Source organism: Psittacula echo (assembly GCF_963264785.1).
Source record: "Psittacula echo genome assembly, chromosome: 1".
Taxonomy (NCBI): Eukaryota; Metazoa; Chordata; class Aves; order Psittaciformes; family Psittacidae; genus Psittacula; species Psittacula echo.
The window spans coordinates 76,774,098-76,787,621 of record NC_137735.1 but is presented as its reverse complement, the minus strand read 5'-3'; positions in this window follow the sequence as shown (position 1 = coordinate 76,787,621).

Genomic DNA, 13,524 nt, shown 5'->3' with positions numbered 1-13,524 from the left:
ACATTGCTGGGGGTCTTACAAAAAATGTTGTAAGGTTGTGAGCTAAAGCCTTACAGAAATCTTAGAGAAGTTTCCTTTATCAAACTAATTCATAATCTCATGGGAAAATAGGATGTTGGGTTTTTTTTCTGACAAAACTAATTTTCTGTGCTGACTGGCATTACTTGTACTATCATCCTTTAATTGTACACTGATTTCTTCCTGTACCAGCCTTTCCATCAGTTTTCCTGACATTGATGCCAGGCAAAATGATCTGCAATTTCCTTATTAAATAATGGAATAGTGCTTGCTTATCCTCTGTCTTCGGAAACTTGTCTGGGATTTGAAGACATGTTTTTCTTAGTTTGGTTCTTTTGAATTTTGTCTTACTGAGGTGTAGGGTTAATACCTGTTAAGCAGGTATTATTTTACTTCCTGATATTTTTGAATCTTAGTAGTGAACATATGAATTTCTGCTTTGATAGATCACATGAGGAATATCTTAGTGGCACAGAGCTGATTAATCTTTCTAGTACTGTTTGTTACTATCACTATGAAGTCCTCATAATCCAGGATATAATATTCATAAACGTGTATATGCAGTTAATTTCATTGTTTTTTATTTCACCATAATAAGCAAAACTGTTATTTAGTCATTGCCCTGGAAACTCTGTGAAGCATCCTCTGTCTAAGCATACACTGTCTAAGGTGCCCAGAAAATATGTATCACAGTACAGTCCTGCTACAAATAGATAAAAGTAATAAATCTGGCTAGTGCCAAAGTTTTAAAACATTTTATGAATCTAAAATTATGCTCTCACTGAAATTGTTTACTTAGAGTAATAGAGGACTTGATCTTGTCCAGACCCTGAAGTAATTAAACTGTTGAACATTTTCTATTGATCTATGTGGGAGACATTTTTGAAAGATGAAGTGTTCCTTTGACTCGGTTTGCACTGTACTTTACTGAATAAGTTAACTCTTTCTGACTCATGAGGAGGAAACATACTTTTGTAGAACTGTGATCTGATTTACTCATGAGAACAAGTATCACTGGTATTCTATATGCATGGCTGGTTCTGGAAAAATAATTATGAATTAAAATCTTCACTATACTTTTTAAGTACTACAGCTGAGTCAGAACTTCTTTGTACTGGACGCTGTACCACAGATATATCTCTTGCTTGGGTGGGTATATATTGTGATTTAAGCCCAGCTGGTAACTCAGAACCATGCAGCCACTTGCTCACTTCCCCCCTTCCTCCCCCTGCTCCAGGAGGGATGGGGAGGAGAATCAAAAGAATGTCAACCCCACTGGCTGAGATAAGAAAAGTCCATTAACTAAGGTATAACACAAAACCAGTACTGCTACCACCAATAATAATAATGATAAGGGAAATAACAAGGGGAGAGAATATAAGACTAAAAGGGGAAAATTAAAAGAAAACAATAAACACAAGTGATGCACAATACCACTGCTCACCACCTGCTGACCGATACCCAGCCCAACCCAAGCAGCAATCTGGGCCTTCTGAGTGACTCCCCCCAGTTTATGCACTGGGCATGATGTGCTGTGGTATGGAATACCTCTTTGGCTAGTTTGGGTCAGGTGTTCTATCTCTGCCTCCTCCCGGCTTCCCGTGCCCCTCCTCACTTACAGAGCATGAGAAACTGAAAAGTCCTTGATCGGAGTAAACAGTACTTAGCAACAACTAAAATATCTGTGTGTTATCAGCATTGTTCTCAGACTAAAGTTGAAAACACAGCACTGCACCAGCTACAGAGAAGAAGAAAAATGACTGCTACTGCTGAATCCATGACAGAATGCCATCAAATATTCAAATATTTTTTTAATGTATGGAAGGAGGAAGGGGAATGGAGAAATTTCTAACCTAAAGGTATAACCACAAAATCTTTGCTCTTTTGAACAAGCAAGAGAAGTATGTAAGAGATTAGTTTGTAACTAAAGCTAATGACAGCACTGCTAAGTGGGCTTGTAAGGGATTTCAATTGTATGAGGACAGTCAGGTTGAAAAGAAGCTGCTATACACGAGTGTGTGTCTATTTCTGGATCCCATTTGATTTTTATTTTTTTTTTAGAGGGATATGGCATACTCAGGATCCTTCCATTTTCTCCTTCAGTTTTCATGCCTATCCTTCAAGACATCTGTGGTGTTGACATTTGTTCAGCCAAGGAAGTCTGAATGAGTGTATTTACAACATACTATGGCTGATCCCAAATCAACTGTGAAGTCCCCACAGTGACTGCTCATGTTGCCTTATCTCTTTTTTTCTCTAAAGCTTTGGCTGACCTGAGGGCTTTGAGCCTTCAAAACCTTTTGATGCTAGGTAACTAGTTTCTGTCTGGTAAATAGAAGAAGGAAACTGTTAGAGCAAATCAGCAAAAACAGATCATTACTCTCCCACCAAATAGCTTGGGGTCAGCACCACTCTGCCTTTCTGAAGCCAGGCTGTATTTCTCAGGAGAATAGTGAATGATCCAAGAGCTATGAGGTCGAAATTGTTATGGCTACATAACTTTTCACACTTGGTGCTTTGTTTCTGAAATGGCTACTTACATGTCATCACTGGCAGGCTGCACACTGTTAGGTTTCTGAGGCAGGGGTTGTCCATGGCCATGTGTTTCTGCAGCATTTAGCATAGCCAGTACTTCACGTGCTGCTGTAAAACCAACACAAATGACAGAGTAAAACAATTTTTTTGGAACCCAAATACTATTTGAATCTCTTCAAAGCTTTTCTATTAATCAGTGTCCCCCAATATTAGATCAGTGAAGACAGCAATAGTTGTCACTGGTCCTGTGCTATAGATAGCTCTAACTAAATGGAAGGATTATGTGATTTCACTTAAGCTATAGAAAACGTTCCTGACATAGCTAAAATTACATCAAATGAGTTACTTATTTTTAGTATTGTGTTTAGTCTTTTAAACCACTGGAGAGCAGATTTTTTGTCTATCTGTACTTTCTATAGCCATGTGGTTACACAGCTACTTCTGTCAGCTTATTCACACAGAATCACAGAATCACGGAATATTAGGAATTGGAAGGGACCTCAAAAGATCATCTAGTCCAATCCCCCTGCCAGAGCAGGAACACCTAGATAAGGTTACATAGGAATGTGTCCAGGCGGGTTTTGAATGTCTCCAGAGAAGGAGACTCCACAACCTCCCTGGGCAGCCTGTTCCAGTGTTCTGTCACCCTCACTGAGAAGAAGTTTCTTCTCAAGTTTAAGTGGAACCTCTTGTGTTCCAGTTTGAGCCCACTACCCCTTGTCTTACCATTGGTTGTCACCGAGAAGAGCCTGGCTCCATCCTCGTGACACTCACCCTTTATATATTTATAAACATTAATGAGGTCACCCCTCAGTCTCCTCTTCTCCAAACTATAGAGACCCAGCTCCCTCAGCCTTTCCTCATAAGGGAGATGCTCCACTCCCTTAATCATCTTTGTCGCCCTGCGCTGGACTCTCTCCAGCAGTTCCCTGTCCTTCTTGAACTGAGGGGCCCAGAACTGGACACAATATTCCAGATGTGGTCTCACCAGGGCAGAGTAGAGGGGAAGGAGGACCTCTCTCGACCTACTGACCACCCCCCTTCTAATACACCCCAGGATGCCATTGGCCTTCTTGGCCACAAGGGCACAGTGTTGGCTCATGGTCATCCTGCCATCCACTAGGACCCCCAGGTCCCTCTCCCCTACACTGCTCTCTAACAGGTCGTTCCCCAACCTATATTGGAACCTGGGGTTGTTCCTGCCCAGATGCAGGACTCTACACTTTCCCTTGTTATATTTCATCAAGTTTCTCCCCACCCAACTCTCCAGCCTGTCCAGGTCCCGCTGGATGGCAGCACAGCCTTCTGGCGTGTCAGCCACTCCTCTCAGCTTAGTGTCATCAGCAAACTTGCTGATAGTACACTCAAGTCCCTCATCTAAATCATTGATGAATATATTAAATAATACTGGTCCCAATACTGACCCTTGAGGCACTCCACTAGATACAGGCCTCCAACTGGACTCCATCCCATAGACTACAACTCTCTGGCTTCTGTCCTTCAGCCAGTTTCCAGTCCACCTCACCACCCGACCATCCAGACCACACTTCCTCAGTTTAGCTGTGAGGATGCTGTGGAGACTGTGTCAAACGCTTTACTGAAGTCAAGGTAGGCCACATCCACTGCTCTGCCATCATCCAACCACCTTGTTATGTCTTCATAAAAGGCTATGAGGTTGGTCAAGCACGACTTCCCCTTGGTGAAGCCATGTTGACTGCCCCTAATGACCCTCTTATCCTTGATATGCCTTGAGATGGCACCAAGGATAAGGTGTTCCATCACTTTCCCAGGGATGGAGGTGAGGCTGACCGGTCTATAGTTACCCGGGTCCTCCTTTTTGCCCTTTTTGAAGACTGGAGTGACATTTGCTTTCCTCCAGTCCTCAGGCACCTCTCCCGTTTCCCAGGACTTGGCAAAGATGATGGAGAGTGGTCCAGCAATGACTTCAGCCAGCTCCCTCAGTACCCGGGGGTGCATCCCATCTGGACCCATGGATTTATGGATGTCCAGATTGCTCAATTGCTCCCTAAATATTATACCATGTCCTAGGAGAGACAGAAAGAGTTACGTCAACAATGTGGCAGACCTGATTTTACATCTTTGTTCCCAAACACAAGCATTTGAAAACAGCACATCCCTCACTGGTGACTGCCTGTTCTGCTGGCCTGTGGGCAATTGGTGAAGGAGAAACTTGGCCACTAAGCCCCGAAAACGGGTAGCTGGCTTATCCCTGAGCTCATAGCCAAGCTCATAGGGGTGCTCTGAGGGAGCTTGGCGATAGGCAATTCTGCAGTATAATCCTATAGCTCATAGGGGTGCTCTGAGGGAGCTTGGCGATAGGCAATTCTGGAGTATAATAGGGATTTAGTGCCTGAACGGGACAATGGTGTGGATGTAGGTGGCTCTGTTCAAGTCTTTAAGCATTTGGCATTTGGTTAGATATACCTTTGGTGTTAAAATGCTAGCAGTGCATTATATAAGTACTCCTGGAAGACACAGCCAAGTATCAGTGACCAGCTACTTCAGATTTTTCACTTTAAAAATTCAGGGATAAATTTATTTTCTTAGATTATGAAAATGTGAACTGTGGCTTTCATCCTTCAAAAGCAAAAAGTTTAATTTCCCATAAAGGAGGCAAAAACCTTCATGTTAGCTGTTTTGGTATAGATTTTAGACCAGGGGAGAATCAAACTGTGTGAGAACAAAGCTGTCAGAAAGAGCTAGGTACATGGGACAGTGATACGGAAATAAGCACATCATTTTGCTAAACTGTTCCAATTCAGAAAAACAATGTTAAGGAGACTCTTGATTAGACTAAAACTCCTTCCAGCTGCTTGTGAGCTACCGGCTGCACCTAACATTCCTGCTTTCCGGCTGCAAAGTCTGGTCTCTTTCTAGAAACCCACAGAAAAAACATTAAATTTTTATTTGAGTTTATTGAATTTATTTTAATCTTATTTATTTTCCAAGTAAAATGGCTATGTGGAAACAGAAGTTTGTGTGGTGTTCTCATGGCTCAAATAATAATATAAGCATCCTTGAGGAAGTTAAATGTGACACAGCATGGGCCAGGCTGTGAGGAATTCTGAGTACTTGCAGTCTTCTCAGTCTCTCCTGCACCAAACACATTCATATTCCTTGCTGTTTTCTTCCTTTCCATATGAGAGTGGATGACAGAGGGTGCAAAATGGACTGAAAGGCGGGATTTGTGTGTGTGGTACCTGCCCTTTACCTTTTGTTTTACTTTCCTTTGTTAGTGATCTAGAAGAAGGACTTCTGTTAGTTCATAAGAATTTTATGTTACCAAGGGCAGATGGTACACACTGTCAGTACAGTGATATTGACAGGTAAGAGCATATGCAGAAAAGCATTGCAGTATTGGGCTATAAATAAAGTACATTTATACAGATTTCAGACTCATTTAGACGGTGTGAACTGAATTCACAGTGCATGCATTTCAGGTGTAACTGCCAAAACCTATTTTATCTATCTTTGACAGCTGACTTTATGGGGTTTGTGAAGAGAAAATACTGCTGATTAAATTTATTGTCAGGATTGGATTCTGTATTTACAGGAAAATGGCTACTGCAGGCACCCTTCTGTTCCTCTGCTCTTACTTTAAGGTCCTAAAAACCCAGGATAACTTGGGAAACATTTGCCACTGTATGTTCTTTCAGTGTAAAGAAAACCTGCCATGTTATTGGTAATTGAACAGAATAGTTCTTTTGAACTATAGTCTTCTCTCAATATGCTGTTTAAGTGTCTTTCAGACGTGGATTGGTTTATTCTTTCAGCATTTCTGACCTAGGCAAAATCTTTTTGCTAGTTTATATGAGATAAATCACAGCTATTCTGTTTAGTTACTTAGTGGCTGACTCTTAATTTCTTTATCTTTTTCTGTGTGAATAAAAATATGACCTTATTTTGCTACTTGGGGAGATAAGACAATAGAGTTCTATGGAACAAAAACTAGCAAAAGGAAAAAAAAAAAACAAGCAACAAATCAGTCTTCTTGATGGTTTTGAATTTTTAGTGAGTTGAAGGATATTAATTTTATATGGATTAATATTTTCACTGATGCATGGAGTCTAATATTGCTACTAGAAAACCCAATTTTTGCCATTTTTGTAATCTTGTATTTTGACTGCTTGCTATAGTATGGATAATTTAGATGGGAAAATGTATAACTAAAAGGATATAAATATGTATCTATAAACAAAAGGAATAGGAACTTAAATTCTATAATGCTTATAGTTACTAATAAGGAAATAAAGTAGACATAAGTTTTTCTTAAATGAATCAGTAGAGTTGAAAGTGAATGCTGTAATTTCTCCCAAGTGCTTTCTAGCCATGAAAACTTGTAGAATGTAGATTTTAACACAGATGCAACTCTGCTGAGCACTGAGCTAAAACATGCATGGTATTATTGTTTTCATTTGCTAACAGTCCTTGAAGGCTTAGGCTGTTCTTCATTCAGAGTGGCTCAAAGCATTAGCACAGTGTGGTCACTTTACATCTCAGTAGGAAACCTTCAGATTGAAACAACCTCCCCCATTCAAAAATAAAGCTTCTTTCTTTTTTCTTGTCTTCTCCCCTTCTCTCCCCCTCCCGTCCCCCGCTATTTTTGCTGTTTCTCAAGAGCTATTCTTATAAATTGTATTATAAAACACTTGCTGAAGCTTTTACTACTAGTTATTGGGGGAAAAAAAAAAAGTGTGAAATGTCTCTCAGTTTCTTTGTCTTTGAATATCTGCCAGTTCCTTTAACCTCAGGATCCTTCAAATCCACTAGCCAGCATCAGGCAAATCTGGGGGAAAGATGAAGATAAAATAGTCTGAACACCTGAAAAGAAAAAAAGAGCCCCATTGAAAAGAAACACAGTGTTAAGGCCCTCATTGAGAATCAGTGTGTCACTGAACATCTTGTGAGAGGACAGTACCCACACAGTAAAGCTTCACAGCCTGTAGGCACTGGAGCTTCAGCTGGAGCTCTGTGCTGTCCGAGATCGGTGTTAGTTAAGTCTCCCCTGTGCAAGTTCTTTGTATAGTATAGGTTTTAGTATAATTCAATTAAAATTCTGTCAGTCACAAAATACAAATTGAAAAAAAGGCATCTGGATTTATTTTGATGCTCCTAGAACAAATTGCTGTCCTGCTCCAGGCTGGAATCTACCTGCTGTCTTGCTTCTTTCCCTCACCTAAGGTTGAGCTTAAACGTTTCTTACCCACAAGTTCAAAAACCGGAGTGGAGATAGTCTAACTTTCATTCACTCTCCTATTTTTAGTTTTTTCTGGGAAGGAATCAGAGAAATGTCACTCTGTATATTGCCCATCACCCTGTAAATACCCCTCCAGATTCCAGGTCAGGAGTGAAGTTATTTTCTGGTATCTCTAGTGTTCTCACCATATTTCAGTATATTCCTTTTCATTTGCACTCTTATTCTCACTGGTGCTTGAAAGTACCTTACACTCTAGTGCAAAAGCACAATATCCTCTCCTATTCCAATCTCCCTTGGAAAACTCCTCTTTTACAGCATTTAGAAAGACAAGTCAATAGCAGTAGAGAGCCATTATTATCTGACTGTGCACACTGGTGGTTCTAGCTTCTTGCTGTCCTTTTGATCTTCCTGTACACCACTCGCAGATCTGTGGTCCCTAGTAAAGGTTCTTGGGACATGGACCAGGCCTTTGTGTTTTGTACATAGTGGTGTTTCTGTTCCCTGTCTGGATGTCTTGACCAAAGGCAACTCTGAGCCTGTCGAACTATGTTTTGTTTTATTTAATCAAGAATCTTGTTCAGAGATTGCAAATCTCTGTTACAGGCCTGAGATTCTCTCTGCATACTCTTCATGCCAGGCCAACTTTGCTGACACAAATGTTCACGAAGCTCAAATAAAAAGAGCTATAAACACAGAAGAAATGGCTTTCAGAAAGATGAAAATAAGCTTTTCTTAATATTTACTTTCATTCTTGTTGACAAGGTTAATCTGGTTTTATTCCAAAAATGAGAAAAATACAACTGATCTGTTATTCCTCAGCAGAGCAGATTAGTCAGTGAGCTAAGCACCACACAATGAAATGAAACAACTTAAAGAAAGCCACTAAAGGTAAAAACATTTGTGCAATCAACAACAATGTTCCCTTCAGTACAGGACATCACAAGAAAGCTGGTTTTGTTTATTTTTACTGACTGCAAAGTAGAACTTTCTACATAAATCCTTTGGTGCTGATACAGGAAGGTGGCTGTGTAATCTGAGCTGTCTGACCCTGGCAAAGTAGCAGACTGTAAGCTCACTGCCTAAAGAAATCATTACAAAAACCAGTGCTGGTAGGAGAACTTGCCATTTTAGTAATGTTTATCAGATTAAAGGATTGAAATAATTGAAGCAATATGAGCAGTACATAGAAGCAGGGGAGTAAAAGGAAAAATTGCTTGTGAAGTGTGCTATGGCCTCTCTTAGACAGCCTCTCATCAATCTCCCTTCCAATTCATTCTGTGAAATAGCTGGCATGGTGTGTGCTCTGCAGGCAGACGAGCAGCATCATTCATACAGCTGTGCTATCTGGAGCACTTGGGCTTGGTAGCTCCTAGCCAGCTTCCAGAGCTTTGGCAGAATCATTCACAGATGTTTGACACACAGAGATCAGACAGAAATTCATTAAAAAGAGGTAGGAAGTTAATATATGGACTTATTTTACGGTGTCTTTATCAGATTCCAAAGTCCATCTCTGTGGATCTAGTAGGAAATGATATATGCACATTGCATTACAATTCCTGGAAAAAAGTTATATATCCCAGAAATTAAGTAAAGAAGCCCTTCCTGCTTTATTTGCTCATAAGACTTCTGATATGGTTGCGAAAAGCCCTGCTAGTTACCACTGCTAGGGCTGAGGTACTTATCCACAGAACACGGGACATGTCTCACTCTTCAAAGAGCCTTTTACCTGCCTGAACAGTGGCTTAGATTTCCTTGTCCTAGATGAGTCTCTGCCTGTTCATGCCCCTTGGCTCTCTTAGGTCACTGCAGGTTTGCCAATAGCAAAAGAAGTAACGACTTTCTTATGTTAACACTGTCTACTGGAAAGGGACTGAAATAAAACCCCTCACTTCTTGCACACTGCCAGACAGCCTCCAGATGGGTGGTGGGATTAGTTCCTACTAAAGATAAGATTTCATTGAAGGAAGGAAGCTAGAGACAGCACATACATGCTCTTTATGTAAATTGCATGTTTTCTTACTAGCTGTGGTTTAACTCATTCACTGTGCCTGGCTGCTCTGCAGCCTCTGGTGCTCTAAACCATTGCTGCTGCTGGGCATTTCAGCAGCCTCGCAGAGGTATAAGGCTGGAGTAGCATCCTTCTCAATACCGCACATTTGCTGCGAGTGGTTGACTAACCTTCACATCAAGAGCTTTTGCCCTCAAAGCAGTTGCACAGAATACTCATCAGTGCTCTTCAGCGTTGATATTAGAGTGGTAGGAAAGTTGCTTGGGATTAATGCCAGCACATGAGAGTCCAGAATTTAGACCAAAGACCTTTCTCATTATTTCTAAGGACTAAACCTGTCCCTGTAGAAATCAGTGGAAGCAGATATGGGCCTAAGCATACATTTATAGGAAAAGAGAAAAACAAACCAGTGATAGACAACAAATGTTTTAACAAGAGAATCTATTTTTTCCCTTTTCCCCACATGTTATGCAATGTACGGTGGAGCACTGTATTTGCTGGCAAAGGAGGGAAGTCTGGGGAATCTATTCATTTTCCTTCACATTTAAACAAACACTTTCTCATAACCATGACCAAGAAAGGAAGCAAAAGTACTCAGCAAACTTTTATTAAGTGTTCTAACTCAATGTTTATATTTTGTTCCTGAAAAATATACTGACTGTATTGATAGCATAGTAGCATTCAGCTCCTGCAGTCTGATGTAGGAGAGGGCTTAGAGAGTATTTTTTACCTTGTATGGAAACTTAATTTTGTTTTCAAAATACCTGCAGCTCGGAACAGTCTGAGCCATTCTGAAGCAAAATTTGTGGCCTTCAAAGAAAGTTCATACCACTCGCACAGGGTAATCCTGTCTGGAAGAAAAAACCTAGTAGTGTCCAGAGATAGGACTCCTTCTGAGGAAAGCTATCACTTCCCCTAACTTTCTAGCATTTTGGTAATGCGGTTGTAAGAGGTCTTATGAACACCAAGGATACTCCTGTAGGAACATGATTTCTTTCAACCAGAATACTGTCTTAGATTAATTCCAAATCACTATGCAATGCCACTGCTAGCTAAGGTTTTACAGATTTGCATTTGATGGATGAATCTGTGATTTCACTTGCTAATCTGGAAGCTCCTGAAGATAAACAACAATGTTTATGAAATTGTACTCTATTTCCATAAGTCTATATTTTCAGGTATCATGCCAGAAGTTCTTACTTTGGGAAATGTAAATCAGATTTTAAATACGTGATTGAAAAGATAATTTTGTCTTGAGAAGCAAAAATATTTAAATTTTGTTTACATTTTATTCTCAGCTTATTCATTTTGAACATTTCATGCTACAATTCCCTTGTATGTAAGCAAACTACTACTAGTTAAGGATCAGCTGCAGCTTTCAAATGCAATCTCCAAAGAAAGAGGGAAAATAATGAACTATGGTATATTTTAAGAATAAATCTAAAAGATGTGAATAAAATATTTTGATTTCTTTCCAGAACTTATCATCCCAATTATTGAAATAATAGCTCTGCTGCCACAGAAAGATAAGTCATAAGCTGCATTGCATGGCAGATCTTGTATTTTTAATGATCAGAGTTGTAATTTTGCAGCTTGGTTTTCTTCAGGAAAGTCCACATTTTTTGCAGAGTTGAAACAAAATGTTTTGCTTTTACTTATTAGCAGCCTTGAAATAAATTACATTAATTGTAATAATCAAAAAAGAGGAACTGTGAAAAATACTTTATGGAAAGGAGTGGCTCATTGTTTCATATTTTGGTGGTAATGATAGGATGTGATGCTTTGGTTTGTGTCTGTCATTAACCTCACCAAACACAGTGATGCAGTCGAAACATCAGAGGTTTAGGATGAAAAATTGTTGCAGTGATACCTGGATTCATCTTTAGTGTCTTCTTCACTGTCATATTCTCATCACTACTGCAAATCTAAATAAATTTGAGAAGCACAGTTACTCTTTTTGCTGAGGGTCAAATTCTTCTATTTCCCCTACGCTATATATTTTGAGTGACTCATTTCACTAGTGTTTATCTAGTAGTGAAAAGTAGAATCCTATTAAAAATGACATTTTGTCCTCTTTCAGAGATTTGCACATGAGCACTGTTTCTATCAGGACTGTAAGGAAGCTCCAAATCTGGGTAGTATAAATATATTTTTTTCACATTGGTAATTTTGCTTTAAAATCATAGAATCTCTGAATGGTTTGGGTTGGAAAGGACCTTAAGATCATCTAACTCCACCACCCTGCCATAGGCAGAGCACTTCACACTAGATCATGTCAACAAAGGCTCTGTCCAGTCCGACTTTGAACACTGCCAGGGATGGAGCAATTGCCACTTCTTTGGGCAATCTGTTCCAGTGCATCACCAGCCTCACAGTAAAAACTTCTTCCTTATATCTGACCTGAACTTCTCCTTTTTCAGTTTAAACTCATTCCCCTGTGTCCTATTGCTAAATTCCCTGATGAATAGTTCCTCCCCAGCAACCTTGTAGGCCCCCTTAAGATATTGGAAGGCTGCTATGAGGTCTTCATGCAGCTTCTCTTCTCCAGGCTGAACAGCCCCAGTTTTCTCAACCTGTCTTCATACGGGAGATGCTCCAGCCTCTGATCAATCTCGTGGCCTCCTCTGGACTTGCTCCAACAGTTCCATGTCCTTACATTGAGGACACCAGAACTGTACACAGTGCTCCAAGCAGGGTCTCACGAGAGCAAGAGTAGAGGGGCAGGATCACCTCTTTCGATCTGCTGGTCAAGCTTCTTTCGATGTAGCCTAAGGTATGGTTGCCTTTAAAAGCTGTTACTATTCATTTTTTTTACACTACCAAATTCAGCTTTGTCTAAAATGCAATTTTTGCTGCTTGTGTACCACAACAGTTGACAGAAATAGTTATGGCTCTCTCTTCAGTCTGTCACGGAAATACTTAGTGCTGTCCATCAGTCTGAGTATCTCCGAGGGACTAATACAAGGGATCAGCTGTATCAGCCCTATGAACTTTGCTACCATGCAGGGAGTACAGTAATGTGCAGCAAGAGCTCAGTGAAGATGTAGGTTATCTGTGTGGTCAAATGAAGTAAACAGATAACCTCTGGATTCAAGAATATTTGTTCTGATGTTTTAAGGACCTTATTCTCCATAACTCTGTGAGCTGAATTCACTTTTACATTGGAAATAAGAGGAGATTCAGATCATTTGTGCTCAGAAATAACAGGTATAAAAAGGAAAACAACAAAGGGTCTTGACAATTATTTCTTGGCAAATCCAACTTCCTGTTAGAAGCAAACACGCACACATGGGTTTGTTTGGTTTTTGGGTTTTTTTTTCAAAATGACGCAGATGTCTCCTCACACCATAGCCTGGGAAGATGCAGATGGACTCATGTTTTGAGAGAAAAACAACATTCAGCCAGGTTTGAGAGGAAAAACAGGCTTTGATATTTTGTAGCTGTTATATTTTGACAGAGGACTGCAGATGCAGTCAGCCCTGCCACAACAGAGGGACAGCCGGGTAGCCCTGCACAAGCGCTTCACCCTGAATCAACACCACAGCCAGTGGTGGCCTGAGTCAGAGTGTGCTCTGTTGTGCATGGGTGGGACGGAGGGAGTGGGGAGCAGCCATGGGCAGGGTGTGGTGAGACCTGGCCATCACCTCTGTCCGCATAGTTGGGCTGCCAGGATAGCAGGAGGCAATACTCAGACACAGGCAGAGGCTTGTGATGTGGAGGATTTAGCGTGGGCCAGAAGCACGTC